This window comes from Electrona antarctica (genome assembly GCF_951216825.1).
Source record: "Electrona antarctica genome assembly, chromosome: 9".
In the NCBI taxonomy this organism is placed as follows: Eukaryota; Metazoa; Chordata; class Actinopteri; order Myctophiformes; family Myctophidae; genus Electrona; species Electrona antarctica.
Genome location: NC_136790.1, coordinates 31,159,856 through 31,172,143, shown reverse-complemented (window position 1 = coordinate 31,172,143; position 12,288 = coordinate 31,159,856). Strand labels below are relative to the sequence as shown.

The window sequence follows — 12,288 nt, the reverse complement described above, 5'->3', positions numbered from 1 at the left end:
CAGATGACCCTGTTCAGCTCTCCTCCTCTCTCTTCTCATAGCGATTCATCAGGGAGTTGGATGGTGGGACACTACCTGACCTGTGTAACACAGTTTGGTTCTCAGAGTCACCATTTCTTTAGGTGGGGACCCCCACAAGGACCCCCACAAGGACCCACTTTGAGAACCACTGGTGTATGGACTATGGACCCTGAGAAAGAAGGAGGTGTGTGGGCTGCATATTATGCAGGACTGGGATGATATGGTGGAGGGGTTAAAGGTCACAGAGACAACTGGAACCATCATGGGACAGCAATGCGTGCGTGGCTCGCACTCTCAGACCCCGCCCACCTGTTCCTCCCCCACGCGGTAGCGGGACAGTCAAAAGCAACAGAACACCATGCCCACAAAACCTCCACCCCCATGAACCCCACTCACCTTTAAAGAGGGATTCCTCCTAACCTTTGACCCCCCCCCCCCATTCCTTCTCTTTTGGAAACTTCCCCCATTCCTTACCCCCACCCACCCCAATTCCTGGTGTTCTGGTATTGTCTCTGGCCTGGAGTAATTATTCCCAGGTCCCCTGTTCGTTCCCTCTACTCTCTGAGGGCGGGTGGGGGGTCGGGGAAGGGGAGGCGACTTAAAGGCCCCCCCGGGACCCCTGCCGCTTCAGCGTGGAGGGAGCACAGGTCTGCTAAAAGAATTAAGCTGAGCAGCCACCACCAATGTTCTGCACAACATGCAGTTGAGTGGTTTTCCTCTTAACCATCTAGGTAAGAGAGGAAGGGAGAGGAGGGGGTGGTCCTTGAGCACATGTTTCCACTGAGACACTGGACGAAAACAAAACACAGCTTTCTAGAGCTGTTCAGATCTTTGGCAAGGGAGTGTGAATCTAGCAACAAGAAGGTTGTGAGTGTATAATTAAATATCAAAAAGGAGAGCTCTTTAACGCTGACACTTTATAACTGGATTGCATTAAGAAACAGTCTGCATTTTATACACTAACCGCGTGCAACTTTTTTTTGCATGGATTTGCATGATGCAAAGATAGCATCACAGATAGCTGTGAATAGAGAAACGTCCCTTGTACATGTCTCTGAGGACGACATGCTATGCAGTGGCACAATGCCAGCACACAATGGAGGCCAGACTCGGCGGGCTACTCTCTTTAACCCTTTGAGAGGAGTACAAAAGAAAGAGCTCACAAAAGAGACTGTGGAGAGAAAAGGATGAAGGCGAGAAAGAGGGGGTTGTGGGTTGGCCTATATGCAGCTTCTGCCATGTTTAAGCAAGTTTTAAGCTACATTTGTTATGCCCGAGTCATACATACATATGGACCACAGGGTGCCAGGAATCATTTTTCAGTGTCTGTATGACTGACATAATAGATTAGGCCACTTGGTCAATAGACTGGTTTCCACTACAGGGCCCCGCCCCCAACAGGGCTTACATTGTGTATTGTTCAAGTTTCCAGCCAAATAACATCTTTATAGTTCCTTTAGACATATTGCACCAACAGAGATCATTTGTCAGTCAGGCTATAGTTCAAATAAAGTAATAATGATTTTAGTCAGTTGGTTTGGCCGTGGAACCTGACAGGGCCTACGGGTACTACCATAACCATTACTGGAAAATTGGCTATTGGGATTTTAGCATAGGGTGAGGTGAAAGGCTAGGAAGTGCTCCACAGTGTTTTACAGCTAAAGCTACTCAAATCTACCCGACTTTTCACTGCTGAAGTGGGATCGCACAGTGGATTTAGTTGGGCTAGCTCCTCATTGGGGGCACTTTGGAAAACGTTTTTTTTACCCGCACAATCGATTTTTGTTTCTCTGTGAACTATATCTGCCTCTGCAAGATCTCACCCAAATACACACACGTAGGTCTGCCCACACCTAAAGAGTAGTAAATGAAGTAAAATGAATAAATAAACAATTATCTACATCTGGTACACACACACACACACACACACACACACACACACACACACACACACACACACACACACACACACACACACACACACACACACACACACACACACACACACACACACACACACACACACACACACACACACACACACACACACACACACACACACACACACACACACACACACACACACACACACACACACACACACGAAGAGTGAGAGTGATTGTACCTGCATCACACAAACGCGCTTTCTCTGCTTCCCCACCACCCCTGCCTCATGCTTTCTCTGCTTCCCCACCACCCCTGCCTCATGCTTTCTCTGCTTCCCCACCACCCCTGCCTCAGGGGGCAACATCATACCCCTGACCTCTTTCAAATGAGCCTTCCTTCCTTCCGCTAATGCCAAGAGAGACACAGAGAGACAGAGAGAGAGAGAGAGAGAGCGCGCTAGTACTCCACCCCACCGCAGTCAGGGGGCCAGACAGGCAGCTAGCTGATTTATAGGCTAGCCCACGGCCATGCTTTCCCTGGGCAAGTGGCTCTGTTCAAAGGCCTGCCTTCTATTAGTCTTATTTACAGGGCTGGGGAGTGTAGGCCACCTGAATTATTTAGATTCCCCCATGGTAAATACAACAGGCACCAAATAGGGGCCAAACAAACTAGTGAACACTGCAGAAACGCAAAAGAGAGAGAAGACACAACTCAAGAGAGGAAAACACAATTATGATGTGCTGCACCATTAACATTAATCACAACAATAAATGCCTATGTGCCTGAGTAAACCTTTCCCTGTTTCATCTTCTAAACACTGGAGACTGTTACCTTACATAAAACATGAGGTTCCCCAACACACACACAAATGCACAAAAAGATAGTATCTCCTGTAACAGTGTATACAGTGGGCACACAAGACAAACAGCAGCAACTATGCACTGCCTCTTGCAATGCAAATACATCCACTGCACGCACGCACGCACGCACGCACGCACACACACACACACACACACACACAGTGCTGCCTCCACTCTCATTAACAAGCCAAACATGCCTGAAGAGGCAGACAGACTCCAGTGCGCACGGTAAACAACCAGTAGGCTCTCGTCTAAAACTGGGGATACATCAGCATCAGATTCTCTTCTTCCAAAGACGCAAAACAGTTGGCATCAGTGGTCGTCATCAATAGAGTGGTGCTTCCCGATGTTGCCAAATTTTGAGACAAATAGTATTTCATGACATCTTGACTATCAATGATTAACGGATTATCAACAGGACATGAGTAAGGTCTCCTGTAATGAGTTTCGATTCCGAACCTATAAACCTAGTCGTGTATTGCCAGATGATAAGAAATAAGGGTGGGGCTTAGGGGGCTTGAGCAAGTTGAGCACCTGCCCTTTTGTACCGGAAGTCCGAAGTGCCCTTTGTAAAAGGCCTGCCTTCTTTGGCTGGCCTGGCTGCCTTCAGTCACTTTCAGTTTCACCGTCACCTGACAGGCTGACACTGTATTATCACGTCACGTCCCCTCCAGTCTCCTCACACCCCATGCCGACTGCCAGCAAGCAAGCGGGTGATCCTGCAGACGAAATCGCACAACAAAAACTGGCCTCATATGCAGCGTCGCAACATGGTCTGAACCAATAAAATTAACAAATGAATAACTAACGAGAGGAAATGAATGTCTCTGCTTCATGAAGCTACAACGTGGCACGTGTAGCCGTGCATGACTGCACAATCACAGTATGCATAGACATGTGTCACAGGTCTCCCTTAAATTGAGAGCTAGTTGATTTCTTCAGTAACAACCACTAATATACTGTAATATAAATATGAGGTAAAGATGGTCTTACTATACTGTGAACAATCCTGAAATATAAATATGAAATGAGGTTCATCGTTGGCATCCAGGGTGCAAAACATACTCTCTCCCCATGCCTTCGGCCTGGTGGAGACAAAAATAGCTATATTCCAGGAACGGGTGCAATTTAAAGCAGGGAGCAGATCTCAACCAATAACAATAGTTTGGGCTGGGAGGACTTCCCACGAAACCTTGCAAAAAATAGACAACGTTATTGCACAATACGCTGTCAATCGTGGTACGTGAGGACAGGACTGGTTGAAACGAGTCTTCTAATTACATTTTCAGGATGGAGTGTTATGCTTTACAGTCACACTCACTGGGAGACAGATGCTAAATTATTTATGGACCTTTCCAAGATTCTTTTGTGTGATGATACGTCCTACTTGAACTAGATTATGATCTCTCAATACATGTAAAACTCCTGACTCACCTACCACAAACAACAGACCAGGACACTGTTCGCAGCCAAAGTGAGTATAATTCAACAGGTTATGGTGTGAATACGTACGCTGGTGTACTGTGTTTTATTGTTCCATGTGCCCCGTTTGAACTTTGAGCACCTGCCTCTCTGGTCTCCGCACAGCTCTGATGCACAGCTCCCAAGCCGGACGGTAGGAAGGAAAGAGGCCAGCACGCACAGGTAGCGTCTTGTCTTACAGGAAAGGACCATGGAGTGGAGACTTCCTGATCAATAGCCGGCCCGTTGCCCCTCTTCAATGAGGAAACGGAAGAAGAGAAGCCATTCAACACACGCAGAGGGCTCCGGCTGCCTGTCAGAGTCGGTGTCAGCAGGGGAAAATGCTGACAACAGTGTTAGCATACCGAGCAGGAACCCTCATATTGGGGGGCACAAACACAGGGCTGAGTCCAAAATATTGATTTTTTTTTTACACCTAACGCGGTAGGTTGCTCAGTCCTAAGGTAGCCAACTCCGGAGTCTGAGGGTGAGAACATGGCAGAACGCAATTATCAGTTTGTGCTATTATCAAATTAACACAAAGGCGATGTTACTGTGTACTTTGGATGAAAGCCAATTGACAAGCGTTTGTCATCTTGACTGACAGGGAAATAAATTACCAATGCAGTGTCTGCCACACATACAGAAAGAAATTAGAGCAAAGAAGCACATTTACTGATGTTGCACTGGTGCCCAAATTAAATCAATTGCGCCATGCAGCTTTGCATTTTAACTAACTTAACCTTTTGAAGTAAAGCAAACCATGTAAAATTTGTTGAGACTTAATTTCAATTTGCAACCAGATTAGCAGTCAGAGTTTTGATAAAGTCAGTATGGCAGAGGTTTTTCTACTCCAAGCCGCCTTGATGTGAGTGGCCTTTTTATTGCCTGCTTCAAAAAGCAGCCCCCGTACCATGAGCAGCTGTCACTTTCGGCAGGCACTGTGGAGGACGAAAGCGGGGGAGGGGTCCTTTGAAGAACGGTTAAAAGTGGGCGATAAAAATAAACCGGGAGAGTGGAGAAAATTAATTATACATAACAGACATTTCACTTGGATGAGCACGACAGAGAGAGAGAGAGAGAGCGAGAGGAGAGAAAACTTCTCCAAAAAAGTCATTTTCAAAATGAAAAGATTTCTATACTGCTTCCACATGAGTGGTATTCATTTGGCTAGATTTGAGTTGAAACCGGTCAAAGTGTCACACATTGGAGACCAGGCTTCCATGTCAGCTCCACATTAGAGCTCAGCTGATGCATACGTCTCCTCTCTCTGGGGTGAGCAGCGTGCAGGGACCAGAACAACTAAACACATAACCCTGCTGTCCGCCATTACATGGGCTTCCTTCTGATGTGGATGACCGTGCAGTGCCAGCTGACCTGCAAACTGTCTTCTCTAGCTGTGCTTCTTGGTGCACTGTACAAGTAAAATCCTCGGTGTGTTAATTTAACAAATGCACAAATGGAAAAAATAAACACTGAGCATTTTACTGTGTACTTTGCAGTTCCACAGTGCCCACTGACTCTCTCTCTCCATGCTCCTTATGCAGGCCAAGGAGAGGTCATTCCCATTCCAGCGGTCAGTCAAGAAGGCCCGGGAGGTATTGAAGAGTGAGTTTATTTCATATTAAGGCTTGCCTGTCGGCCAGAGGTGTTAGCACATCGCGGCATACACGTGTGAGTGTGTGTGTGAGAGAGAGAGCCTTTGGGTAGAGCCTCACTGATGGTCCCTCTTTAGTGCTTTTTAATATCGCTGCAGTCCCCGTCAGCCTACGATCCCCCCCACCCCCCGGGGCACCACGCGAACTCGGGAGTGTGGGAGGGTGTGTGAATGCTCAAACAGAAGGTGAGAGATGAGGAGGAGAAAAGAGGATGGTGGAGGGGCAGAGGGATGTTTCAGAGAGGGAGCAAGACAGCAGAGGAGATGACAGGCAGCTAGGTGACAGAGAAACAGAGAGGGTTAAGGCACAGTAAGGATACTGTCCAATAAGAGAGAGAGAGAGAGAGAGAGAGAGAGAGAGAGAGAGAGAGAGAGAGAGAGAGAGAGAGAGAGAGAAACAATTGGGTGTGCGAGAAACAGAAAAGCGGTAGGCTGGAGAGAGCGAGCAGAGCACAATCGGCGAATGTCTCCTGCTAACCTCCTTAGCGAGACTGACACAAATGAAAACGTATGTAATAAAAACATGCCATCTCCACCGTCCATGATATGAAAGCAGATACTCCGTTTACAGAGCTCGTGCTCTGAGGAGGAAGCACTCAATCACATGAGGCTGGATTAAACTGCAGAATCTCCTCACTTTTCTGATTGACATATAACCTTGTATTGGTTGAAGAAGGGATCTTCTTTCACCTGACAGTAGGATGCTTTTCTCTTTTTGCTGATCCGAGAGGCCGCAGTAGACTGCACGCGCACTTGACTGGCTTATGCCAGTCAAGTGCGCGTGCAGTCGCGTGCAGTTGTGCTGTCGCGCTACCAGTCACTCACGCACAGGCACCAAACTCTGTAGTGAGACCTTTTCATGCGTTTCATGTGTGCAACCGATGAAGTCGGAATTAGTCTTCAGAGACACAGTTAATACTTAAACTTTATATACTTCATCATACGACAAATAATGAAAATAACATAATAACAGACGTGTTGCATCGCTTCAGTCAAGGAAACTGGAAAAGGGGACTCCTCTTCCCCTGTACATGTGCATGCAACATGTGAGCCTGTATTTATGGAGAAATCCGAGTTCTCCCTCCTCACAGAGCCTTACCGACTACCGTACCGGTACAAACATGCCTTGTCTACATGTACCAGAATGCATTGCACGTAAACTTCTGCACATCCGCAGCGGAGATGATCCTAGATAGAAATCCAAGGGGCAGCAGTAGCACAGTCTGTAAGGACTTGGATAGGGGAACCGGAGGGTGGCCAGTTCTGTTCAAGTCCAACAGCATTAGCGTGGACTGGTAGCTGGAGAGGTGCCAATTCAATGCTGTAATTCAGGTGCCCTTGAACAAGGCACCAACCCCCTAACAGCCCAATAATTACCCATCTCGCCACTCTGTATTTCTGCCCTATGCGTGTGGGGAGAAAAAGTTTTTTTTTAAATATAAAAAATAAAATGGATTAATAAAGACAATCTTCTCAAGTATGTCATATTTCCATCTGCCAAGACTATTGTGGTGGAGGAGGTAAAGCTAATTTGGCAACATAGATACAGAAAGGATGGACGACTACTGCAGGTGTTTTTTGGTTAGACGCAATGCCAGGACCGGCTGACACCGTGATAAGGGGACCGTGGTGTGAAGAGACGGAGGTAGGCGTTATACGTGTGCACACACTACAGAAATAAAAAAATGAGGGAAGGAGATGAGAAATGATATTCTGTGAGAGGTGGTGCAGAAGGGAATAGGTAGGTGGAGGACTGATAGAGAGTGAGAGGAATATAAAAGAGAGAGGGGGTAAGAGAAAGCAGTAAGAATCCTAGTGTTGCCGCTAGTTTGAGCAACTTGGCCACACCCCCAGTCCATCACGTCACTCACTACCCAGACAGATAGGAACAGCGTCACTTTCAACTAACTCCCCCAACCTGTCTCTCCAAGCTGGCTCAATGGCGTGCCATGTTAATCATTAAACTCCCAATCCGTAGACATCAGGTTTGAATCTCACTGCAGTGCAGACAATTGATTTTCCACAATCTAACTTTTTGCGGACAATTTATTTTCTCAGATAAAACGCTACTTTTGCTGAGTTATAGGAATAAGGTTAGGTTTAGGCATAATTTTACTGAGGTTAATGTTGGGAATAAGGTTAAGTTTAGGATTTTTTCTTTTTTACTGATGTTACTGTTAAGGTTATGTCTACTCTAGGCATACATTTACTGAGGTTAAGGTTAGGAATAAGCCCACGGTTGGGTTTAACAGCTTCACGGACTTCAAAGGTCTTTCACGTAAACAATTTCAATGACTGTCAAGTTCAACAGTGTCACCATGTTTTTTTCATTTCCACTGAGTCTCCCATACACAGAACAAATTTCAATACTCCATTTTTGGTTCAGTTTCCAAAATATGCTGCAATTAAACATTGTCCTATATTAGCTATACCTTAAATGTCTTACACCGATGACTTTCTCAGCTCGCAGTGCAATTCTCACATGAGCACAAGCCTTGTCATTCGTCTAACATTCTAATTATTAGACCTTATTGAAATGTCCAGGGGAATTCTATTGGGGGGAGCCACACAAAGGCCAGGCCAGAGGGGTGCAAAGTGCACTTGTCAGCTTGAATTCCAAACTTTGGACATCACAGGTTTACCCTTCATTGTAGCAGCCGCAAATTAACTCAAGCGTACAGGGCAGACATTCAAAATTCATGACACTGCTGGTCTATTGTGGAGAGATTTGTATCATAATTGGGGAAGATTGAAACGAATTGCTTGTGATTTTCTGGCTGGGCCACTAGCTTTCATGTACAATGCCATGGACCCTCTCTGGTGGACCGGTGGTAGGTGCATCCCTATTTCTGGGGTGGATATTCAGCGAATATAGCAAATCTACAAGTTCACAACTTCACATGGGGACCCAATGTGGCATGTTGTTGAGATTAGAGGGGGGGAAATCACACTTGTGTGAAGTGAGGGGCACCCACTGTGGCTGTGACTCTCTGCTCAACATCACTGCATGCTTAAAGCAAACATTAAAAAGTCCATAGACTTGGCTGCCACATGACGTCACAAGTGGGGTCGTGTTTTGAGGGGCGCTAGCCGCTCCTATGCACAGCTTTGTGTGTGTCTGTATGAGCACGGAATGTGCTCAGCTGATTGGCTGAGCACAGAATATGACGCATGCGAGAGCGCCCTCTCACTTCACACAAGTGTGTTTCTTTCCCCTGAAAGCCAGACATTGGAGGGGAAAAATAGATGGCCTGCTATAGAGCTGGGGGGCTCAAGTCAATGAAGTAAATAGGGTTTAAATTAAGCGGTTAAACATCATTAAGGTTTGTAGTTGTTTTTTCTCATCATCTCCTTTGCTAGATTTCTATATGCACTATGACAGTGCTGTGTTATTTGACCGGCTGCTAAATCAAACGCTATGACACTGGTCTCCTCAAAAAGGTTATAGAATTTAGACAGGGTAGGGGAATATTTCACCCCTAGAATATTAAAATTGTTTTTTTTAGGGGAAGTGTCAAGTGGAACGTGTCAGTTTATGAAATGTTCAAATATGTCTACATCTGAATAAGGAGAGGAGGGTGATTCTAAATCCATCTGTTCAGACTACAAAAAGTGTCTGAGCTCAGCTGGCTCGGCTACATTATAGCCACTCCTTGCCGTCTGTCACGAACCGACGATACAATGTAATGAATGACCGTTTACATTATTCTCCTACCATATGCTGACAGATTGACATTCTTTTTGGGTGGTTGATATCTTGGACAAACTCTAGTTAAATCCTGAGCATGTGTCACTACTACTGGGAGTGAATGAGTGATGATTAACGGCAGTTATTCACCAAGTACCACCTCTTAAGTAAACATTTATGTCACGCTTGAAATCCTGCCTCATTAACATGTGAATAGTTGCATTTGACAGTCACTGAGACGCTTCAAATTAATTCAATAGTGGCAACATTCATTCAACATTGAGGTCAGTTTAGATAACAATATAAGAAGAATATAGCCTGGTAAAAAAAACGGACCTGGTTAAGATGATGCTTGGAACTGGAACATGGATCCTTCCATTTCATTCACTTAACATATCATTTTATTATTCTATATTCCAAATGAATTGAATATCGCATGTGCAGCCGCATGATCATGAGCCTAATTGGTTAACCAGGGTTTGATTAAAATGCGATTGAAGAGAATCCAATAGAGCAATGAGAGCATTTTCAATAGCAGACAACCGAGGCGCACTCAACACACCCACAGACAGCCCTCATCATTCTGTCGCTGCTCAATGGGGAATTCAATTGCTGTCGAATAACAAAGCTTACAAATTGCCTCTCATTCGTTAGCAGATTAACGCTTTTTTCACACCACCAACACACGATTTCTAATTATTTCAAAGCTAATAGGGCAATCGATTATTTCTTTTACACAAAACAGCAGCATGTCCCCTCGAGAAATGCAACACCCCTCCCTTATGTCCACTTAAGAATGTTATAGGGCAGAACACATCCTGGCTCCGAACGTAGGCAGGCTATTTAAACAACCATTACACACAGACTTGCAACGAATTTCAATGTAAATCCATGTATGGGTCTCACGTGTGTGTCTAACTGTCTACCCCCCAGCACCGTTTCCCCGAGTGGCGACAGTTCAGTCTGTGAACACCTATAATTATGTATGGTGGTGGCATTCCTCCTCTAAGGCAATGCAACAACCATATGCACTCCAACTAAACCAGACGTCTCCTGCTGTCCTGTTCTGTTCAACATTGCAGTGGAAGGAACAACACCTCAGCAGCGCAACAACAAATTACAAATAAAGTATGAGATTGAGATTGTTTTACAAGAGTCAAACGGAAGATTTACAAGACGAGAAAAGTCACCAGTATTGACGCGTACATTCTCAAACCTAAACTAACCCATTGGATCTGGAGCTTCTTGTAAAAAATAATAATAGCCTTGTTCTTCTCTGTTGAATATGATACGGTCCCGAATTATGTTTTACGCACAAGGATTTAATCCAACAACACCACGTCCTTATCCATGGACCAAAGATCCGCATTTATTCCTGTTTCGTGTTGATCAATCCGACCGGTGTTCCCGGTGGTCACACCACGGCGCGCATTTAACACCGCATGCAGAAACACTAGCCTTTACAATCGGAATCCACACCTAAAATTGTGGGATGGCGCTGGGCTACCCGCTCATATAGTGTCTTCAATGTAGTCTCTAGAGTCTATGTTTAGATGGGGCTCTCTAGCTCTAACAAACCACCGGCGAGAGAAAAGAAGACACCAAACTACACGACACACACCACGGAACATAACGGAACCCGGAGCTAAATGTTTGACCCACGGGGACCAAAACTGTTTCTCTGAAGGTGGAAAACAAAACGTGCAGTCAAATCCCAACAGTAGTCTACTTACAGGTTCATGTGATCCTTAGGTTAGATATCCTTGCCATGGTTTAAATTCCACAACTCTGGGACATTTCCACTCTCTCGTCACTGATTATAGTAGTGCTCGCCTCGGCGGCTCCCTGCGTGTGAATGGAGAAGAATGCAGCGTTGGGTTCCAGGGGAGAGAGGGGGCGGAGTGGGGAGAGCAGCCCAAACGGGAGGCGCAAGGAATGTACTTTGTTGCTTCAGTGCCTAAATGAGCCCATAGAGGGCGTTGTTGAGTTGTTCCCAGTGTTGCCAAAGTCCAAACCACGCACAGGGTATAGCTACTTTTCCCTCTCGGTGTAAGTTTAAAATGCTGGTGATATTATAGCTCTATGGTTAACTTGGGACCACAACTAGTTACAAATAATAATAATAATAATAATAATAATAATAATAATAATAATAATAATAATAATAATAATAATAATAATAATAATAATAATAATAATAATAATAATAATAATAAAAGCTTGTTTTGACCAAAAACGCTATCAGAGATAAATGCATTTGAGTAAATCTGATAACGTGGATTCTTACTTCCGTTTCGTAAGTACGTAATCAATGAAAACACGGTTCTTATGTCTGGAGACGTCAGTGGCAGTCAACCGTTGTTGCTCTGGAACCCTGTGGCGCCGGGCCTGTCCACTAACACTTAAACACTGTGTGTAAAGATCAACGTAAAATCAAGTATTCAGAATGTGTCTCTAACATGGGATTAGGCTATTGGTTTGTTTTGCACACAGTAGTTGAGTAAACTAGGCTGTAGGACAGTTGTGGTGTACATGCTCTACATGCTCAAGTTAATTTTTTTAACTTTTTAAGCACTGAATAAAACATGAATGAGGCGAATAGTGACAGGCTTGCTGGTGAAACAAAGCATGTCTCTAATTAAACAAGCATGCCCTGGGCTTGTCTTTCACACAACCCTTCAGTTGACACATTCATCTGCACCAACTTGCAATAA

At 45.0% G+C, this 12,288-nt stretch overlaps 1 protein-coding gene across 2 annotated transcripts in view; it reads right to left on the bottom strand.

The window, feature by feature from the left end:
* plxna1b (plexin A1b) overlaps window positions 1–11,462 on the bottom strand; it is a 221,644-nt gene extending 210,182 nt beyond the window's left edge. For both annotated transcript variants that reach the window (XM_079509891.1, XM_079509892.1), the window contains exon 1: window positions 11,308–11,462. The gene's annotated coding sequence lies outside the window, so the exon portion shown is untranslated. The remainder of the gene's footprint in view (window positions 1–11,307) is intronic.
* Between the last annotated feature and the right edge of the window lie 826 nt (window positions 11,463–12,288).